At 41.3% G+C, this 15,092-nt stretch overlaps 38 non-coding genes and 28 pseudogenes across 38 annotated transcripts; all 66 read right to left on the reverse strand.

The window, feature by feature from the left end:
• Positions 1-71: 71 nt before the first annotated feature.
• LOC143456216 (5S ribosomal RNA) lies at positions 72-190 on the reverse strand (annotated as a pseudogene).
• A 110-nt stretch (positions 191-300) lies between these two features.
• On the reverse strand, positions 301-419 carry LOC143456168 (5S ribosomal RNA; annotated as a pseudogene).
• A 110-nt stretch (positions 420-529) lies between these two features.
• LOC143453777 (5S ribosomal RNA) lies at positions 530-648 on the reverse strand. Its single transcript, XR_013115431.1, has one exon. It is a non-coding gene; the product is annotated as a 5S ribosomal RNA (ribosomal RNA).
• A 110-nt stretch (positions 649-758) lies between these two features.
• On the reverse strand, positions 759-877 carry LOC143454664 (5S ribosomal RNA). Its single transcript, XR_013116275.1, has one exon. It is a non-coding gene; the product is annotated as a 5S ribosomal RNA (ribosomal RNA).
• A 110-nt stretch (positions 878-987) lies between these two features.
• LOC143455594 (5S ribosomal RNA) lies at positions 988-1,106 on the reverse strand (annotated as a pseudogene).
• A 110-nt stretch (positions 1,107-1,216) lies between these two features.
• LOC143454800 (5S ribosomal RNA) lies at positions 1,217-1,335 on the reverse strand. Its single transcript, XR_013116407.1, has one exon. It is a non-coding gene; the product is annotated as a 5S ribosomal RNA (ribosomal RNA).
• A 110-nt stretch (positions 1,336-1,445) lies between these two features.
• Positions 1,446-1,564, reverse strand: LOC143454665 (5S ribosomal RNA). Its single transcript, XR_013116276.1, has one exon. It is a non-coding gene; the product is annotated as a 5S ribosomal RNA (ribosomal RNA).
• Positions 1,565-1,674: 110 nt separating this feature from the next.
• LOC143454498 (5S ribosomal RNA) lies at positions 1,675-1,794 on the reverse strand. Its single transcript, XR_013116117.1, has one exon. It is a non-coding gene; the product is annotated as a 5S ribosomal RNA (ribosomal RNA).
• A 110-nt stretch (positions 1,795-1,904) lies between these two features.
• LOC143454397 (5S ribosomal RNA) lies at positions 1,905-2,023 on the reverse strand. The gene has a single exon (XR_013116022.1). It is a non-coding gene; the product is annotated as a 5S ribosomal RNA (ribosomal RNA).
• Positions 2,024-2,133: 110 nt separating this feature from the next.
• Positions 2,134-2,252, reverse strand: LOC143454460 (5S ribosomal RNA). Its single transcript, XR_013116082.1, has one exon. It is a non-coding gene; the product is annotated as a 5S ribosomal RNA (ribosomal RNA).
• Positions 2,253-2,362: 110 nt separating this feature from the next.
• Positions 2,363-2,481, reverse strand: LOC143455845 (5S ribosomal RNA; annotated as a pseudogene).
• Positions 2,482-2,591: 110 nt separating this feature from the next.
• Positions 2,592-2,710, reverse strand: LOC143455540 (5S ribosomal RNA; annotated as a pseudogene).
• Positions 2,711-2,820: 110 nt separating this feature from the next.
• On the reverse strand, positions 2,821-2,939 carry LOC143456233 (5S ribosomal RNA; annotated as a pseudogene).
• Positions 2,940-3,049: 110 nt separating this feature from the next.
• Positions 3,050-3,168, reverse strand: LOC143454369 (5S ribosomal RNA). The gene has a single exon (XR_013115996.1). It is a non-coding gene; the product is annotated as a 5S ribosomal RNA (ribosomal RNA).
• Positions 3,169-3,278: 110 nt separating this feature from the next.
• LOC143454847 (5S ribosomal RNA) lies at positions 3,279-3,397 on the reverse strand. The gene has a single exon (XR_013116452.1). It is a non-coding gene; the product is annotated as a 5S ribosomal RNA (ribosomal RNA).
• Positions 3,398-3,507: 110 nt separating this feature from the next.
• Positions 3,508-3,626, reverse strand: LOC143456297 (5S ribosomal RNA; annotated as a pseudogene).
• A 110-nt stretch (positions 3,627-3,736) lies between these two features.
• Positions 3,737-3,855, reverse strand: LOC143455541 (5S ribosomal RNA; annotated as a pseudogene).
• Positions 3,856-3,965: 110 nt separating this feature from the next.
• On the reverse strand, positions 3,966-4,084 carry LOC143456235 (5S ribosomal RNA; annotated as a pseudogene).
• Positions 4,085-4,194: 110 nt separating this feature from the next.
• Positions 4,195-4,313, reverse strand: LOC143455100 (5S ribosomal RNA). The gene has a single exon (XR_013116693.1). It is a non-coding gene; the product is annotated as a 5S ribosomal RNA (ribosomal RNA).
• Positions 4,314-4,423: 110 nt separating this feature from the next.
• LOC143456311 (5S ribosomal RNA) lies at positions 4,424-4,542 on the reverse strand (annotated as a pseudogene).
• A 110-nt stretch (positions 4,543-4,652) lies between these two features.
• LOC143454848 (5S ribosomal RNA) lies at positions 4,653-4,771 on the reverse strand. Its single transcript, XR_013116453.1, has one exon. It is a non-coding gene; the product is annotated as a 5S ribosomal RNA (ribosomal RNA).
• Positions 4,772-4,881: 110 nt separating this feature from the next.
• On the reverse strand, positions 4,882-5,000 carry LOC143454440 (5S ribosomal RNA). Its single transcript, XR_013116063.1, has one exon. It is a non-coding gene; the product is annotated as a 5S ribosomal RNA (ribosomal RNA).
• Positions 5,001-5,110: 110 nt separating this feature from the next.
• On the reverse strand, positions 5,111-5,229 carry LOC143456217 (5S ribosomal RNA; annotated as a pseudogene).
• A 110-nt stretch (positions 5,230-5,339) lies between these two features.
• On the reverse strand, positions 5,340-5,458 carry LOC143456681 (5S ribosomal RNA; annotated as a pseudogene).
• A 110-nt stretch (positions 5,459-5,568) lies between these two features.
• Positions 5,569-5,687, reverse strand: LOC143453778 (5S ribosomal RNA). Its single transcript, XR_013115432.1, has one exon. It is a non-coding gene; the product is annotated as a 5S ribosomal RNA (ribosomal RNA).
• A 110-nt stretch (positions 5,688-5,797) lies between these two features.
• LOC143454666 (5S ribosomal RNA) lies at positions 5,798-5,916 on the reverse strand. The gene has a single exon (XR_013116277.1). It is a non-coding gene; the product is annotated as a 5S ribosomal RNA (ribosomal RNA).
• Positions 5,917-6,026: 110 nt separating this feature from the next.
• Positions 6,027-6,145, reverse strand: LOC143455595 (5S ribosomal RNA; annotated as a pseudogene).
• Positions 6,146-6,255: 110 nt separating this feature from the next.
• LOC143455348 (5S ribosomal RNA) lies at positions 6,256-6,374 on the reverse strand. Its single transcript, XR_013116929.1, has one exon. It is a non-coding gene; the product is annotated as a 5S ribosomal RNA (ribosomal RNA).
• A 110-nt stretch (positions 6,375-6,484) lies between these two features.
• On the reverse strand, positions 6,485-6,603 carry LOC143455742 (5S ribosomal RNA; annotated as a pseudogene).
• Positions 6,604-6,713: 110 nt separating this feature from the next.
• On the reverse strand, positions 6,714-6,833 carry LOC143454499 (5S ribosomal RNA). The gene has a single exon (XR_013116118.1). It is a non-coding gene; the product is annotated as a 5S ribosomal RNA (ribosomal RNA).
• Positions 6,834-6,943: 110 nt separating this feature from the next.
• LOC143457053 (5S ribosomal RNA) lies at positions 6,944-7,052 on the reverse strand (annotated as a pseudogene).
• Positions 7,053-7,162: 110 nt separating this feature from the next.
• Positions 7,163-7,281, reverse strand: LOC143454463 (5S ribosomal RNA). Its single transcript, XR_013116084.1, has one exon. It is a non-coding gene; the product is annotated as a 5S ribosomal RNA (ribosomal RNA).
• Positions 7,282-7,391: 110 nt separating this feature from the next.
• LOC143455776 (5S ribosomal RNA) lies at positions 7,392-7,510 on the reverse strand (annotated as a pseudogene).
• A 110-nt stretch (positions 7,511-7,620) lies between these two features.
• LOC143455542 (5S ribosomal RNA) lies at positions 7,621-7,739 on the reverse strand (annotated as a pseudogene).
• Positions 7,740-7,849: 110 nt separating this feature from the next.
• Positions 7,850-7,968, reverse strand: LOC143456236 (5S ribosomal RNA; annotated as a pseudogene).
• Positions 7,969-8,078: 110 nt separating this feature from the next.
• On the reverse strand, positions 8,079-8,197 carry LOC143454441 (5S ribosomal RNA). Its single transcript, XR_013116064.1, has one exon. It is a non-coding gene; the product is annotated as a 5S ribosomal RNA (ribosomal RNA).
• A 110-nt stretch (positions 8,198-8,307) lies between these two features.
• LOC143456218 (5S ribosomal RNA) lies at positions 8,308-8,426 on the reverse strand (annotated as a pseudogene).
• A 110-nt stretch (positions 8,427-8,536) lies between these two features.
• On the reverse strand, positions 8,537-8,655 carry LOC143455789 (5S ribosomal RNA). The gene has a single exon (XR_013116990.1). It is a non-coding gene; the product is annotated as a 5S ribosomal RNA (ribosomal RNA).
• Positions 8,656-8,765: 110 nt separating this feature from the next.
• Positions 8,766-8,884, reverse strand: LOC143454667 (5S ribosomal RNA). Its single transcript, XR_013116278.1, has one exon. It is a non-coding gene; the product is annotated as a 5S ribosomal RNA (ribosomal RNA).
• Positions 8,885-8,994: 110 nt separating this feature from the next.
• LOC143454011 (5S ribosomal RNA) lies at positions 8,995-9,113 on the reverse strand. Its single transcript, XR_013115657.1, has one exon. It is a non-coding gene; the product is annotated as a 5S ribosomal RNA (ribosomal RNA).
• Positions 9,114-9,223: 110 nt separating this feature from the next.
• LOC143454591 (5S ribosomal RNA) lies at positions 9,224-9,342 on the reverse strand. The gene has a single exon (XR_013116206.1). It is a non-coding gene; the product is annotated as a 5S ribosomal RNA (ribosomal RNA).
• A 110-nt stretch (positions 9,343-9,452) lies between these two features.
• LOC143455598 (5S ribosomal RNA) lies at positions 9,453-9,571 on the reverse strand (annotated as a pseudogene).
• Positions 9,572-9,681: 110 nt separating this feature from the next.
• LOC143454598 (5S ribosomal RNA) lies at positions 9,682-9,800 on the reverse strand. Its single transcript, XR_013116213.1, has one exon. It is a non-coding gene; the product is annotated as a 5S ribosomal RNA (ribosomal RNA).
• Positions 9,801-9,910: 110 nt separating this feature from the next.
• On the reverse strand, positions 9,911-10,029 carry LOC143454668 (5S ribosomal RNA). The gene has a single exon (XR_013116279.1). It is a non-coding gene; the product is annotated as a 5S ribosomal RNA (ribosomal RNA).
• Positions 10,030-10,139: 110 nt separating this feature from the next.
• On the reverse strand, positions 10,140-10,258 carry LOC143454043 (5S ribosomal RNA). Its single transcript, XR_013115686.1, has one exon. It is a non-coding gene; the product is annotated as a 5S ribosomal RNA (ribosomal RNA).
• A 110-nt stretch (positions 10,259-10,368) lies between these two features.
• LOC143454523 (5S ribosomal RNA) lies at positions 10,369-10,487 on the reverse strand. The gene has a single exon (XR_013116141.1). It is a non-coding gene; the product is annotated as a 5S ribosomal RNA (ribosomal RNA).
• Positions 10,488-10,597: 110 nt separating this feature from the next.
• LOC143454669 (5S ribosomal RNA) lies at positions 10,598-10,716 on the reverse strand. Its single transcript, XR_013116280.1, has one exon. It is a non-coding gene; the product is annotated as a 5S ribosomal RNA (ribosomal RNA).
• Positions 10,717-10,826: 110 nt separating this feature from the next.
• Positions 10,827-10,945, reverse strand: LOC143455286 (5S ribosomal RNA). The gene has a single exon (XR_013116871.1). It is a non-coding gene; the product is annotated as a 5S ribosomal RNA (ribosomal RNA).
• A 110-nt stretch (positions 10,946-11,055) lies between these two features.
• On the reverse strand, positions 11,056-11,174 carry LOC143455801 (5S ribosomal RNA). Its single transcript, XR_013116991.1, has one exon. It is a non-coding gene; the product is annotated as a 5S ribosomal RNA (ribosomal RNA).
• A 110-nt stretch (positions 11,175-11,284) lies between these two features.
• On the reverse strand, positions 11,285-11,403 carry LOC143455596 (5S ribosomal RNA; annotated as a pseudogene).
• A 110-nt stretch (positions 11,404-11,513) lies between these two features.
• Positions 11,514-11,632, reverse strand: LOC143455349 (5S ribosomal RNA). The gene has a single exon (XR_013116930.1). It is a non-coding gene; the product is annotated as a 5S ribosomal RNA (ribosomal RNA).
• Positions 11,633-11,742: 110 nt separating this feature from the next.
• Positions 11,743-11,861, reverse strand: LOC143455744 (5S ribosomal RNA; annotated as a pseudogene).
• Positions 11,862-11,971: 110 nt separating this feature from the next.
• LOC143454500 (5S ribosomal RNA) lies at positions 11,972-12,091 on the reverse strand. The gene has a single exon (XR_013116119.1). It is a non-coding gene; the product is annotated as a 5S ribosomal RNA (ribosomal RNA).
• Positions 12,092-12,201: 110 nt separating this feature from the next.
• On the reverse strand, positions 12,202-12,310 carry LOC143457056 (5S ribosomal RNA; annotated as a pseudogene).
• A 110-nt stretch (positions 12,311-12,420) lies between these two features.
• On the reverse strand, positions 12,421-12,539 carry LOC143454464 (5S ribosomal RNA). The gene has a single exon (XR_013116085.1). It is a non-coding gene; the product is annotated as a 5S ribosomal RNA (ribosomal RNA).
• Positions 12,540-12,649: 110 nt separating this feature from the next.
• LOC143455778 (5S ribosomal RNA) lies at positions 12,650-12,768 on the reverse strand (annotated as a pseudogene).
• Positions 12,769-12,878: 110 nt separating this feature from the next.
• LOC143455543 (5S ribosomal RNA) lies at positions 12,879-12,997 on the reverse strand (annotated as a pseudogene).
• A 110-nt stretch (positions 12,998-13,107) lies between these two features.
• On the reverse strand, positions 13,108-13,226 carry LOC143456237 (5S ribosomal RNA; annotated as a pseudogene).
• A 110-nt stretch (positions 13,227-13,336) lies between these two features.
• LOC143454442 (5S ribosomal RNA) lies at positions 13,337-13,455 on the reverse strand. Its single transcript, XR_013116065.1, has one exon. It is a non-coding gene; the product is annotated as a 5S ribosomal RNA (ribosomal RNA).
• Positions 13,456-13,565: 110 nt separating this feature from the next.
• LOC143456219 (5S ribosomal RNA) lies at positions 13,566-13,684 on the reverse strand (annotated as a pseudogene).
• Positions 13,685-13,794: 110 nt separating this feature from the next.
• LOC143455812 (5S ribosomal RNA) lies at positions 13,795-13,913 on the reverse strand. Its single transcript, XR_013116992.1, has one exon. It is a non-coding gene; the product is annotated as a 5S ribosomal RNA (ribosomal RNA).
• A 110-nt stretch (positions 13,914-14,023) lies between these two features.
• Positions 14,024-14,142, reverse strand: LOC143454670 (5S ribosomal RNA). The gene has a single exon (XR_013116281.1). It is a non-coding gene; the product is annotated as a 5S ribosomal RNA (ribosomal RNA).
• A 110-nt stretch (positions 14,143-14,252) lies between these two features.
• On the reverse strand, positions 14,253-14,371 carry LOC143454013 (5S ribosomal RNA). Its single transcript, XR_013115658.1, has one exon. It is a non-coding gene; the product is annotated as a 5S ribosomal RNA (ribosomal RNA).
• A 110-nt stretch (positions 14,372-14,481) lies between these two features.
• Positions 14,482-14,600, reverse strand: LOC143454592 (5S ribosomal RNA). The gene has a single exon (XR_013116207.1). It is a non-coding gene; the product is annotated as a 5S ribosomal RNA (ribosomal RNA).
• Positions 14,601-14,710: 110 nt separating this feature from the next.
• Positions 14,711-14,829, reverse strand: LOC143455599 (5S ribosomal RNA; annotated as a pseudogene).
• A 110-nt stretch (positions 14,830-14,939) lies between these two features.
• On the reverse strand, positions 14,940-15,058 carry LOC143454600 (5S ribosomal RNA). The gene has a single exon (XR_013116214.1). It is a non-coding gene; the product is annotated as a 5S ribosomal RNA (ribosomal RNA).
• Between the last annotated feature and the right edge of the window lie 34 nt (positions 15,059-15,092).

The raw sequence follows: 15,092 nt of genomic DNA on the forward strand, positions 1-15,092 counted from the left end.
CGATTGCATAGGAAATTCAAAAACGCAAACAGTTGCTATAAATTTGATTGAAATATACAGCATGACTAAAATGCTTACATTACCCGGTATTCCCAGGCGGTCACCCATCCAAGTACTAACCGGGCCAGAGGTTGCTTAACTTCCGAGATCGAACGAGATCGGATCTACTCAACCTGGTATGGTCGTAGGCGATTTCAAAAGAAAGAAAATGGCCTTTTCAATTATAATTCGATTGCATAGAAAATTCAAAATGGCAAACAATTGCTATAAATTTCATTGAAATATACAGCATGACTAAAATGCTTACAACACCCGGTATTCCCAGGCGGTCACCCATCCAAGTACAAACCGGGCCCGAGGTTGCTTAACTTACGAGATCGAACGAGATCCGGTCTACTCAACCTGGTATGGACGTAGGCGGTTTCAAAAGAAAGAAAATGGCCTTTTCAATTATAATTCGATTGCATAGGAAATTCAAAAACGCAAACAGATGTTATAAATTTCATTCAAATATACAGCATGACTAAAATGCTTACAACACCCAGTATTCCCAGGCGGTCACCCATCCAAGTACTAACCGGGCCCGAGGTTGCTTAACTTCCGAGATCGAACGAGATCGGGTCTACTCAACCTGGTATGGTCGTAGGCGGTTTCAAAAGAAAGAAAATGGCCTTTTCAATTATAATTCGATTGCATAGGAAATTCAAAAACGCAAACAGTTGCTATAAATTTCATTCAAATATACAGCATGACTAAAATGCTTACATTACCCGGTATTCCCAGGCGGTCACCCATCCAAGTACTAACCGGGCCCGAGGTTGCTTAACTTCCGAGATCGAACGAGATCGGGTCTACTCAACCTGGTATGGTCGTAGGCGGTTTCAAAAGAAAGAAAATGGCCTTTTCAATTATAATTCGATTGCATAGGAAATTCAAAAACGCAAACAGTTGCTATAAATTTCATTCAAATATACAGCATGACTAAAATGCTTACATTACCCGGTATTCCCAGGCGGTCACCCATCCAAGTACTAACCGGGCCCGAGGTTGCTTAACTTCCGAGATCGAACGAGATCCGGTCTACTCAACCTGGTATGGTCGTAGGCGGTTTTAAAAGAAAGAAAATGGCCTTTTCAATTAAAATTCGATTGCATAGGAAATTCAAAAACGCAAACAGTTGCTATAAATTTCATTGAAATATACAGCATGACTAAAATGCTTACAACACCCGGTATTCCCAGGCGGTCACCCATCCAAGTACTAACCGGGACCGAGGTTGCTTAACTTCCGAGATCGAACGAGATCGGGTCTACTCAAACTGGTATGGTCGTAGGCGGTTTCAAAAGAAAGAAAATGGCCTTTTCAATTATAATTCGATTGCATAGGAAATTCAAAAACGCAAACAGTTGCTATAAATTTCATTCAAATATACAGCATGACTAAAATGCTTACATTACCCGGTATTCCCAGGCGGTCACCCATCCAAGTACTAACCGGGCCCGAGGTTGCTTAACTTCCGAGATCGAACGAGATCGGGTCTACTCAACCTGGTATGGTCGTAGGCGATTTCAAAAGAAAGAAAATGGCCTTTTCAATTATAATTCGATTGCATAGGAAATTCAAAAAGGCAAACAGTTGCTATAACTTTCATTGAAATATACAGCATGACTAAAATGCTTACAAAAACCCGGTATTCCCAGGCGGTCACCCATCCAAGTACTAACCGGGCCCGAGGTTGCTTAACTTCCGAGATCGAACGAGATCGGGTCTACTCAACCTGGTATGGTCGTAGGCGATTTCAAAAGAAAGAAAATGGCCTTTTCAATTATAATTCGATTGCATAGGAAATTCAAAAACGCAAACAATTGCTATAAATTTCATTGAAGTATACAGCATGACTAAAATGCTTACAACACCCAGTATTCCCAGGCGGTCACCCATCCAAGTACTAATCGGGCCCGAGGTTGCTTAACTTCCGAGATCGAACGAGATCGGGTCTACTCAACCTGGTATGGCCGTAGGCGATTTCAAAAGAAAGAAAATGGCCTTTTCAATTATAATTCGATTGCATAGGAAATTCAAAATGGCAAACAATTGCTATAAATTTCATTGAAATATACAGCATGACTAAAATGCTTACAACACCCGGTATTCCCAGGCGGTCACCCATCCAAGTACTAACCGGGCCCGAGGTTGCTTAACTTCCGAGATCGAACGAGATCGGGTCTACTCAACCTGGTATGGTCTTAGGCGGTTTCAAAAGAAAGAAAATGGCCATTTCAATTATAATTCGATTGCATAGGAAATTCAAAAACGCAAACAGTTGCTATAAATTTCATTGAAGTATACAGCATGATTAAAATGCTTACAACACCCGGTATTCCCAGGCGGTCACCCATCCAAGTACAAACCGGGCCCGAGGTTGCTTAACTTCCGAGATCGAACGAGATCGGGTCTACTCAACCTGGTATGGTGTTAGGCGGTTTCAAAAGAAAGAAAATGGCCTTTTCAATTATAATTCGATTGCATAGGAAATTCAAAAACGCAAACAGTTGCTAGAAATTTAATTTAAATATACAGCATGATTAAAATGCTTACAACACCCGGTATTCCCAGGCGGTCACCCATCCAAGTACAAACCGGGCCCGAGGTTGCTTAACTTCCGAGAGCGAACGAGATCCGGTCTACTCAACCTGGTATGGTCGTAGGCGGTTTCAAAAGAAAGAAAATGGCCTTTTCAATTATAATTCGATTGCATAGGAAATTCAAAAACGCAAACAGTTGCTAAAAATTTCATTCAAATATACAGCATGACTAAAATGCTTACATTACCCGGTATTCCCAGGCGGTCACCCATCCAAGTACTAACCGGGCACGAGGTTGCTTAACTTCCGAGATCGAACGAGATCGGGTCTACTCAATCTGGTATGGTCGTAGGCGATTTCAAAAGAAAGAAAATGGCCTTTTCAATTATAATTCGATTGCATAGGAAATTCAAAAACGCAAACAGTTGCTATAAATTTCATTGAATAATACAGCATGACTAAAATGCTTACAACACCCGGTATTCCCAGGCGGTCACCCATCCAAGTACTAACCGGGCCCGAGGTTGCTTAACTTCCGAGATCGAACGAGATCGGATCTACTCAACCTGGTATAGTCGTAGGCGATTTCAAAAGAAAGAAAATGGCCTTTTCAATTATAATTCGATTGCATAGGAAATTCAAAAACGCAAACAATTGCTATAAATTTCATTGAAATATACAGCATGACTAAAATGCTTACAACACCCGGTATTCCCAGGCGGTCACCCATCCAAGTACAAACCGGGCCCGAGGTTGCTTAACTTCCGAGATCGAACGAGATCCGGTCTACTCAACCTGGTATGGTCGTAGGCGGTTTCAAAAGAAAGAAAATGGCCTTTTCAATTATAATTCGATTGCATAGGAAATTCAAAAACGCAAACAGTTGCTATAAATTTCATTCAAATATACAGCATGACTAAAATGCTTACAACACCCGGTATTCCCAGGCGGTCACCCATCCAAGTACTAACCGGGCCCGATGTTGCTTAACTTCCGAGATCGAACGTGATCGGATCTACTCAACCTGGTATGGTCTTAGGCGGTTTCAAAAGAAAGAAAATGGCCTTTTCAATTATAATTCGATTGCATAGGAAATTCAAAAACGCAAACAGTTGCTAGAAATTTAATTTAAATATACAGCATGATTAAAATGCTTACAACACCCGGTATTCCCAGGCGGTCACCCATCCAAGTACAAACCGGGCCCGAGGTTGCTTAACTTCCGAGAGCGAACGAGATCCGGTCTACTCAACCTGGTATGGTCGTAGGCGGTTTCAAAAGAAAGAAAATGGCCTTTTCAATTATAATTCGATTGCATAGGAAATTCAAAAACGCAAACAGTTGCTAAAAATTTCATTCAAATATACAGCATGACTAAAATGCTTACATTACCCGGTATTCCCAGGCGGTCACCCATCCAAGTACTAACCGGGCACGAGGTTGCTTAACTTCCGAGATCGAACGAGATCGGGTCTACTCAATCTGGTATGGTCGTAGGCGATTTCAAAAGAAAGAAAATGGCCTTTTCAATTATAATTCGATTGCATAGGAAATTCAAAAACGCAAACAGTTGCTATAAATTTCATTGAATAATACAGGATGACTAAAATTCTTACAACACCCGGTATTCCCAGGCGGTCACCCATCCAAGTACTAACCGGGCCCGAGGTTGCTTAACTTCCGAGATCGAACGAGATCGGATCTACTCAACCTGGTATAGTCGTAGGCGATTTCAAAAGAAAGAAAATGGCCTTTTCAATTATAATTCGATTGCATAGGAAATTCAAAAACGCAAACAATTGCTATAAAATTCATTGAAGTATACAGCATGACTAAAATGCTTACAACACCCAGTATTCCCAGGCAGTCAACCATCCAAGTACTAACCGGGCCCGAGGTTGCTTAACTTCCGAGATCGAACAAAATCGGGTCTACTCAACCTGGTATGGTCGTAGGCGATTTCAAAAGAAAGAAAATGGCCTTTTCAATTATAATTCGATTGCATAGGAAATTCAAAAACGCAAACAATTGCTATAAATTTCATTGAAATATACAGCATGACTAAAATGCTTACAACACCCGGTATTCCCAGGCGGTCACCCATCCAAGTACAAACCGGGCCCGAGGTTGCTTAACTTCCGAGATCGAACGAGATCCGGTCTACTCAACCTGGTATGGTCGTAGGCGGTTTCAAAAGAAAGAAAATGGTCTTTTCAATTATAATTCGATTGCATAGGAAATTCAAAAACGCTAACAGTTGCTATAAATTTCATTCAAATATACAGCATGACTAAAATGCTTACAACACCCGGTATTCCCAGGCGGTCACCCATCCAAGTACTAACCGGGCCCGATGTTGCTTAACTTCCGAGATCGAACGAGATCGGGTCCACTCAACCTGGTATGGTCGTAGGCGATTTCAAAAGAAAGAAAATGGCGTTTTCAATTATAATTCGATTGCATAGGAAATTCAAAAACGCAAACAGTTGCTATAAATTTGATTGAAATATACAGCATGACTAAAATGCTTACATTACCCGGTATTCCCAGGCGGTCACCCATCCAAGTACTAACCGGGCCAGAGGTTGCTTAACTTCCGAGATCGAACGAGATCGGATCTACTCAACCTGGTATGGTCGTAGGCGATTTCAAAAGAAAGAAAATGGCCTTTTCAATTATAATTCGATTGCATAGAAAATTCAAAATGGCAAACAATTGCTATAAATTTCATTGAAATATACAGCATGACTAAAATGCTTACAACACCCGGTATTCCCAGGCGGTCACCCATCCAAGTACAAACCGGGACCGAGGTTGCTTAACTTACGAGATCGAACGAGATCCGGTCTACTCAACCTGGTATGGACGTAGGCGGTTTCAAAAGAAAGAAAATGGCCTTTTCAATTATAATTCGATTGCATAGGAAATTCAAAAACGCAAACAGATGTTATAAATTTCATTCAAATATACAGCATGACTAAAATGCTTACAACACCCAGTATTCCCAGGCGGTCACCCATCCAAGTACTAACCGGGCCCGAGGTTGCTTAACTTCCGAGATCGAACGAGATCGGGTCTACTCAACCTGGTATGGTCGTAGGCGGTTTCAAAAGAAAGAAAATGGCCTTTTCAATTATAATTCGATTGCATAGGAAATTCAAAAACGCAAACAGTTGCTATAAATTTCATTCAAATATACAGCATGACTAAAATGCTTACATTACCCGGTATTCCCAGGCGGTCACCCATCCAAGTACTAACCGGGCCCGAGGTTGCTTAACTTCCGAGATCGAACGAGATCGGGTCTACTCAACCTGGTATGGTCGTAGGCGGTTTCAAAAGAAAGAAAATGGCCTTTTCAATTATAATTCGATTGCATAGGAAATTCAAAAACGCAAACAGTTGCTATAAATTTCATTCAAATATACAGCATGACTAAAATGCTTACATTACCCGGTATTCCCAGGCGGTCACCCATCCAAGTACTAACCGGGCCCGAGGTTGCTTAACTTCCGAGATCGAACGAGATCCGGTCTACTCAACCTGGTATGGTCGTAGGCGGTTTTAAAAGAAAGAAAATGGCCTTTTCAATTAAAATTCGATTGCATAGGAAATTCAAAAACGCAAATAGTTGCTATAAATTTCATTCAAATATACAGCATGACTAAAATGCTTACAACACCCGTTATTCCCAGGCGGTCACCCATCCAAGTACTAACCGGGACCGAGGTTGCTTAACTTCCGAGATCGAACGAGATCGGGTCTACTCAAACTGGTATGGTCGTAGGCGGTTTCAAAAGAAAGAAAATGGCCTTTTCAATTATAATTCGATTGCATAGGAAATTCAAAAACGCAAACAGTTGCTATAAATTTCATTCAAATATGCAGCATGACTAAAATGCTTACATTACCCGGTATTCCCAGGCGGTCACCCATCCAAGTACTAACCGGGCCCGAGGTTGCCTAACTTCCGAGATCAAACGAGATCGGGTCTACTCAACCTGGTATGGTCGTAGGCGATTTCAAAAGAAAGAAAATGGCCTTTTCAATTATAATTCGATTGCATAGGAAATTCAAAAACGCAAACAGTTGCTATAAATTTCATTGAAATATACAGCATGACTAAAATGCTTACAAAAACCCGGTATTCCCAGGCGGTCACCCATCCAAGTACTAACCGGGCCCGAGGTTGCTTAACTTCCGAGATCGAACGAGATCGGGTCTACTCAACCTGGTATGGTCGTAGGCGATTTCAAAAGAAAGAAAATGGCCTTTTCAATTATAATTCGATTGCATAGGAAATTCAAAAACGCAAACAATTGCTATAAATTTCATTGAAGTATACAGCATGACTAAAATGCTTACAACATCCAGTATTCCCAGGCGGTCACCCATCCAAGTACTAATCGGGCCCGAGGTTGCTTAACTTCCGAGATCGGGTCTACTCAACCTGGTATGGCCGTAGGCGATTTCAAAAGAAAGAAAATGGCCTTTTCAATTATAATTCGATTGCATAGGAAATTAAAAATGGCAAACAATTGCTATAAATTTCATTGAAATATACAGCATGACTAAAATGCTTACAACACCCGGTATTCCCAGGCGGTCACCCATCCAAGTACTAACCGGGCCCGAGGTTGCTTAACTTCCGAGATCGAACGAGATCGGGTCTACTCAACCTGGTATGGTCTTAGGCGGTTTCAAAAGAAAGAAAATGGCCATTTCAATTATAATTCGATTGCATAGGAAATTCAAAAACGCAAACAGTTGCTAGAAATTTAATTTAAATATACAGCATGATTAAAATGCTTACAACACCCGGTATTCCCAGGCGGTCACCCATCCAAGTACAAACCGGGCCCGAGGTTGCTTAACTTCTGAGATCGAACGAGATCGGGTCTACTCAACCTGGTATGGTCTTAGGCGGTTTCAAAAGAAAGAAAATGGCCTTTTCAATTATAATTCGATTGCATAGGAAATTCAAAAACGCAAACAGTTGCTAGAAATTTAATTTAAATATACAGCATGATTAAAATGCTTACAACACCCGGTATTCCCAGGCGGTCACCCATCCAAGTACAAACCGGGCCCGAGGTTGCTTAACTTCCGAGAGCGAACGAGATCCGGTCTACTCAACCTGGTATGGTCGTAGGCGGTTTCAAAAGAAAGAAAATGGCCTTTTCTATTATAATTCGATTGCATAGGAAATTCAAAAACGCAAACAGTTGCTAAAAATTTCATTCAAATATACAGCATGACTAAAATGCTTACATTACCCGGTATTCCCAGGCGGTCACCCATCCAAGTACTAACCGGGCACGAGGTTGCTTAACTTCCGAGATCGAACGAGATCGGGTCTACTCAATCTGGTATGGTCGTAGGCGATTTCAAAAGAAAGAAAATGGCCTTTTCAATTATAATTCGATTGCATAGGAAATTCAAAAACGCAAACAGTTGCTATAAATTTCATTCAAATATACAGCATGACTAAAATGCTTACAACACCCGGTATTCCCAGGCGGTCACCCATCCAAGTACTAACCGGGCCCGATGTTGCTTAACTTCCGAGATCGAACGAGATCGGGTCCACTCAACCTGGTATGGTCGTAGGCGATTTCAAAAGAAAGAAAATGGCCTTTTCAATTATAATTCGATTGCATAGGAAATTCAAAAACGCAAACAATTGCTATAAATTTGATTGAAATATACAGCATGACTAAAATGCTTACATTACCCGGTATTCCCAGGCGGTCACCCATCCAAGTACTAACCGGGCCAGAGGTTGCTTAACTTCCGAGATCGAACGAGATCGGATCTACTCAACCTGGTATGGTCGTAGGCGATTTCAAAAGAAAGAAAATGGCCTTTTCAATTATAATTCGATTGCATAGAAAATTCAAAATGGCAAACAATTGCTATAAATTTCATTGAAATATACAGCATGACTAAAATGCTTACAACACCCGGTATTCCCAGGCGGTCACCCATCCAAGTACTAACCGGGCCCGAGGTTGCTTAACTTCCGAGATCGAACGAGATCGGGTCTACTCAACCTGGTATGGTCGTAGGCGGTTTCAAAAGAAAGAAAATGGCCTTTTCAATTATAATTCGATTGCATAGGAAATTCAAAAACGCAAACAGTTGCTATAAATTTCATTCAAATATACAGCATGACTAAAATGCTTACATTACCCGGTATTCCCAGGCGGTCACCCATCCAAGTACTAACCGGGCCCGAGGTTGCTTAACTTCCGAGATCGAACGAGATCGGGTCTACTCAACCTGGTATGGTCGTAGGCGATTTCAAAAGAAAGAAAATGGCCTTTTCAATTATAATTCGATTGCATAGGAAATTCAAAAACGCAAACAGTTGCTATAACTTTCATTGAAATATACAGCATGACTAAAATGCTTACAACACCCGGTATTCCCAGGCGGTCACCCATCCAAGTACTAACCGGGCCCGAGGTTGCTTAACTTCCGAGATCGAACGAGATCGGGTCTACTTAACCTGGTATGGTCGTAGGCGATTTCAAAAGAAAGAAAATGGCCTTTTCAATTATAATTCGATTGCATAGGAAATTCAAAAACGCAAACAATTGCTATAAATTTCATTGAAGTATACAGCATGACTAAAATGCTTACAACACCCAGTATTCCCAGGCGGTCACCCATCCAAGTACTAACCGGGCCCGAGGTTGCTTAACTTCCGAGATCGAACGAGATCGGGTCTACTCAAACTGGTATGGTCGTAGGCGATTTCAAAAGAAAGAAAATGGCCTTTTCAATTATAATTCGATTGCATAGGAAATTCAAAATGGCAAACAATTGCTATAAATTTCATTGAAATATACAGCATGACAAAAATGCTTACAACACCCGGTATTCCCAGGCGGTCACCCATCCAAGTACAAACCGGGCCCGAGGTTGCTTAACTTCCGAGATCGAACAAGATCCGGTCTACTCAACCTGGTATGGTCGTAGGCGGTTTCAAAAGAAAGAAAATGGCCTTTTCAATTATAATTCGATTGCATAGGAAATTCAAAATGGCAAAATATTGCTATAAATTTCATTGAAATATACAGCTTGACTAAAATGCTTGCAACACCCGGTATTCCCAGGCGGTCACCCATCCAAGTACAAACCGGGCCCGAGGTTGCTTAACTTCCGAGATCGAACGAGATCGGGTCTACTCAACCTGGTATGGTCGTAGGCGGTTTCAAAAGAAAGAAAATGGCCTTTTCAATTATAATTCGATTGCATAGGAAATTCAAAAACGCAAACAGTTGCTATAAATTTCATTGAAATATACAGCATGACTAAAATGCTTACATTACCCGGTATTCCCAGGCGGTCACCCATCCAAGTACTAACCGGGCCCGAGGTTGCTTAACTTCCGAGATCGAACGAGATCGGGTCTACTCAACCTGGTATGGTCGTAGGCGATTTCAAAAGAAAGAAAATGGCCTTTTCAATTATAATTCGATTGCATAGGAAATTCAAAAACGCAAACAGTTGCTATAACTTTCATTGAAATATACAGCATGACTAAAATGCTTACAACACCCGGTATTTCCAGGCGGTCACCCATCCAAGTACTAACCGGGCCCGAGGTTGCTTAACTTCCGAGATCGAACGAGATCGGGTCTACTCAACCTGGTATGGTCGTAGGCAGTTACAAAAGAAAGAAAATGGCCTTTTCAATTATAATTCGATTGCATAGGAAATTCAAAAACGCAAACAATTGCTATAAATTTCATTGAAGTATACAGCATGACTAAAATGCTAACAACACCCAGTATTCCCAGGCGGTCACCCATCCAAGTACTAACCGGGCCCGAGGTTGCTTAACTTCCGAGATCGAACGAGATCGGGTCTACTCAACCTGGTATGGTCGTAGGCGATTTCAAAAGAAAGAAAATGGCCTTTTCAATTATAATTCGATTGCATAGGAAATTCAAAAACGCAAACAGTTGCTATAAATTTCATTCAAATATACAGCATGACTAAAATGCTTACATTACCCGGTATTCCCAGGCGGTCACCCATCCAAGTACTAACCGGGCCCGAGGTTGCTTAACTTCCGAGATCGAACGAGATCGGGTCTACTCAACCTGGTATGGTCGTAGGCGATTTCAAAAGAAAGAAAATGGCCTTTTCAATTATAATTCGATTGCATAGGAAATTCAAAAACGCAAACAATTGCTATAAATTTCATTGAAGTATACAACATGACTAAAATGCTTACAACACCCAGTATTCCCAGGCGGTCACCCATCCAAGTACTAACCGGACCCGAGGTTGCTTAACTTCCGAGATCGAACGAGATCGGGTCTACTCAAACTGGTATGGTCGTAGGCGATTTCAAAAGAGAGAAAATGGCCTTTTTAATTATAATTCGATTGCATAGAAAATTCAAAATGGCAAACAATTGCTATAAATTTCATTCAAATATACAGCATGACTAAAATGCTTACAACACCCGGTATTCCCAGGCGGTCACCCATCCAAGTACTAACCGGGCCCGAGGTTGCTTAACTTCCGAGATCGAACGAGATCGGGTCTACTCAACCTGGTATGGTCGTAGGCGGTTTCAAAAGAAAGAAAATGGCCTTTTCAATTATAATTCGATTGCATAGGAAATTCAAAAACGCAAACAGTTGCTATAAATTTCATTCAAATATACAGCATGACTAAAATGCTTACATTACCCGGTATTCCCAGGCGGTCACCCATCCAAGTACTAACCGGGCCCGAGGTTGCTTAACTTCCGAGATCGAACGAGATCCGGTCTACTCAACCTGGTATGGTCGTAGGCGGTTTTAAAAGAAAGAAAATGGCCTTTTCAATTAAAATTCGATTGCATAGGAAATTCAAAAACGCAAATAGTTGCTATAAATTTCATTCAAATATACAGCATGACTAAAATGCTTACAACACCCGTTATTCCCAGGCGGTCACCCATCCAAGTACTAACCGGGACCGAGGTTGCTTAACTTCCGAGATCGAACGAGATCGGGTCTACTCAAACTGGTATGGTCGTAGGCGGTTTCAAAAGAAAGAAAATGGCCTTTTCAATTATAATTCGATTGCATAGGAAATTCAAAAACGCAAACAGTTGCTATAAATTTCATTCAAATATGCAGCATGACTAAAATGCTTACATTACCCGGTATTCCCAGGCGGTCACCCATCCAAGTACTAACCGGGCCCGAGGTTGCCTAACTTCCGAGATCAAACGAGATCGGGTCTACTCAACCTGGTATGGTCGTAGGCGATTTCAAAAGAAAGAAAATGGCCTTTTCAATTATAATTCGATTGCATAGGAAATTCAAAAACGCAAACAGTTGCTATAAATTTCATTGAAATATACAGCATGACTAAAATGCTTACAAAAACCCGGTATTCCCAGGCGGTCACCCATCCAAGTACTAACCGGGCCCGAGGTTGCTTAACTTCCGAGATCGAACGAGATCGGGTCTACTCAACCTGGTATGGTCGTAGGCGATTTCAAAAGAAAGAAAATGGCCTTTTCAATTATAATTCGATTGCATAGGAAATTCAAAAACGCAAACAATTGCTATAAATTTCATTGAAGTATACAGCATGACTAAAATGCTTACAACATCCAGTATTCCCAGGCGGTCACCCATCCAAGTACTAATCGGGCCCGAGGTTGCTTAACTTCCGAGATCGGGTCTACTCAACCTGGTATGGCCGTAGGCGATTTCAAAAGAAAGAAAATGGCCTTTTCAATTATAATTCGATTGCATAGGAAATTAAAAATGGCAAACAATTGCTATAAATTTCATTGAAATATACAGCATGACTAAAATGCTTACAACACCCGGTATTCCCAGGCGGTCACCCATCCAAGTACTAACCGGGCCCGAGGTTGCTTAACTTCCGAGATCGAACGAGATCGGGTCTACTCAACCTGGTATGGTCTTAGGCGGTTTCAAAAGAAAGAAAATGGCCATTTCAATTATAATTCGATTGCATAGGAAATTCAAAAACGCAAACAGTTGCTAGAAATTTAATTTAAATATACAGCATGATTAAAATGCTTACAACACCCGGTATTCCCAGGCGGTCACCCATCCAAGTACAAACCGGGCCCGAGGTTGCTTAACTTCTGAGATCGAACGAGATCGGGTCTACTCAACCTGGTATGGTCTTAGGCGGTTTCAAAAGAAAGAAAATGGCCTTTTCAATTATAATTCGATTGCATAGGAAATTCAAAAACGCAAACAGTTGCTAGAAATTTAATTTAAATATACAGCATGATTAAAATGCTTACAACACCCGGTATTCCCAGGCGGTCACCCATCCAAGTACAAACCGGGCCCGAGGTTGCTTAACTTCCGAGAGCGAACGAGATCCGGTCTACTCAACCTGGTATGGTCGTAGGCGGTTTCAAAAGAAAGAAAATGGCCTTTTCTATTATAATTCGATTGCATAGGAAATTCAAAAACGCAAACAGTTGCTAAAAATTTCATTCAAATATACAGCATGACTAAAATGCTTACATTACCCGGTATTCCCAGGCGGTCACCCATCCAAGTACTAACCGGGCACGAGGTTGCTTAACTTCCGAGATCGAACGAGATCGGGTCTACTCAATCTGGTATGGTCGTAGGCGATTTCAAAAGAAAGAAAATGGCCTTTTCAATTATAATTCGATTGCATAGGAAATTCAAAAACGCAAACAGTTGCTATAAATTTCATTCAAATATACAGCATGACTAAAATGCTTACAACACCCGGTATTCCCAGGCGGTCACCCATCCAAGTACTAACCGGGCCCGATGTTGCTTAACTTCCGAGATCGAACGAGATCGGGTCCACTCAACCTGGTATGGTCGTAGGCGATTTCAAAAGAAAGAAAATGGCCTTTTCAATTATAATTCGATTGCATAGGAAATTCAAAAACGCAAACAATTGCTATAAATTTGATTGAAATATACAGCATGACTAAAATGCTTACATTACCCGGTATTCCCAGGCGGTCACCCATCCAAGTACTAACCGGGCCAGAGGTTGCTTAACTTCCGAGATCGAACGAGATCGGATCTACTCAACCTGGTATGGTCGTAGGCGATTTCAAAAGAAAGAAAATGGCCTTTTCAATTATAATTCGATTGCATAGAAAATTCAAAATGGCAAACAATTGCTATAAATTTCATTGAAATATACAGCATGACTAAAATGCTTACAACACCCGGTATTCCCAGGCGGTCACCCATCCAAGTACTAACCGGGCCCGAGGTTGCTTAACTTCCGAGATCGAACGAGATCGGGTCTACTCAACCTGGTATGGTCGTAGGCGGTTTCAAAAGAAAGAAAATGGCCTTTTCAATTATAATTCGATTGCATAGGAAATTCAAAAACGCAAACAGTTGCTATAAATTTCATTCAAATATACAGCATGACTAAAATGCTTACATTACCCGGTATTCCCAGGCGGTCACCCATCCAAGTACTAACCGGGCCCGAGGTTGCTTAACTTCCGAGATCGAACGAGATCGGGTCTACTCAACCTGGTATGGTCGTAGGCGATTTCAAAAGAAAGAAAATGGCCTTTTCAATTATAATTCGATTGCATAGGAAATTCAAAAACGCAAACAGTTGCTATAACTTTCATTGAAATATACAGCATGACTAAAATGCTTACAACACCCGGTATTCCCAGGCGGTCACCCATCCAAGTACTAACCGGGCCCGAGGTTGCTTAACTTCCGAGATCGAACGAGATCGGGTCTACTTAACCTGGTATGGTCGTAGGCGATTTCAAAAGAAAGAAAATGGCCTTTTCAATTATAATTCGATTGCATAGGAAATTCAAAAACGCAAACAATTGCTATAAATTTCATTGAAGTATACAGCATGACTAAAATGCTTACAACACCCAGTATTCCCAGGCGGTCACCCATCCAAGTACTAACCGGGCCCGAGGTTGCTTAACTTCCGAGATCGAACGAGATCGGGTCTACTCAAACTGGTATGGTCGTAGGCGATTTCAAAAGAAAGAAAATGGCCTTTTCAATTATAATTCGATTGCATAGGAAATTCAAAATGGCAAACAATTGCTATAAATTTCATTGAAATATACAGCATGACAAAAATGCTTACAACACCCGGTATTCCCAGGCGGTCACCCATCCAAGTACAAACCGGGCCCGAGGTTGCTTAACTTCCGAGATCGAACAAGATCCGGTCTACTCAACCTGGTATGGTCGTAGGCGGTTTCAAAAGAAAGAAAATGGCCTTTTCAATTATAATTCGATTGCATAGGAAATTCAAAATGGCAAAATATTGCTATAAATTTCATTGAAATATACAGCTTGACTAAAATGCTTGCAACACCCGGTATTCCCAGGCGGTCACCCATCCAAGTACAAACCGGGCCCGAGGTTGCTTAACTTCCGAGATCGAACGAGATCGGGTCTACTCAACCTGGTATGGTCGTAGGCGGTTTCAAAAGAAAGAAAATGGCCTTTTCAATTA

The sequence above is a fragment of the Clavelina lepadiformis genome, chromosome 4, assembly GCF_947623445.1.
Source record: "Clavelina lepadiformis chromosome 4, kaClaLepa1.1, whole genome shotgun sequence".
In the NCBI taxonomy this organism is placed as follows: Eukaryota; Metazoa; Chordata; class Ascidiacea; order Aplousobranchia; family Clavelinidae; genus Clavelina; species Clavelina lepadiformis.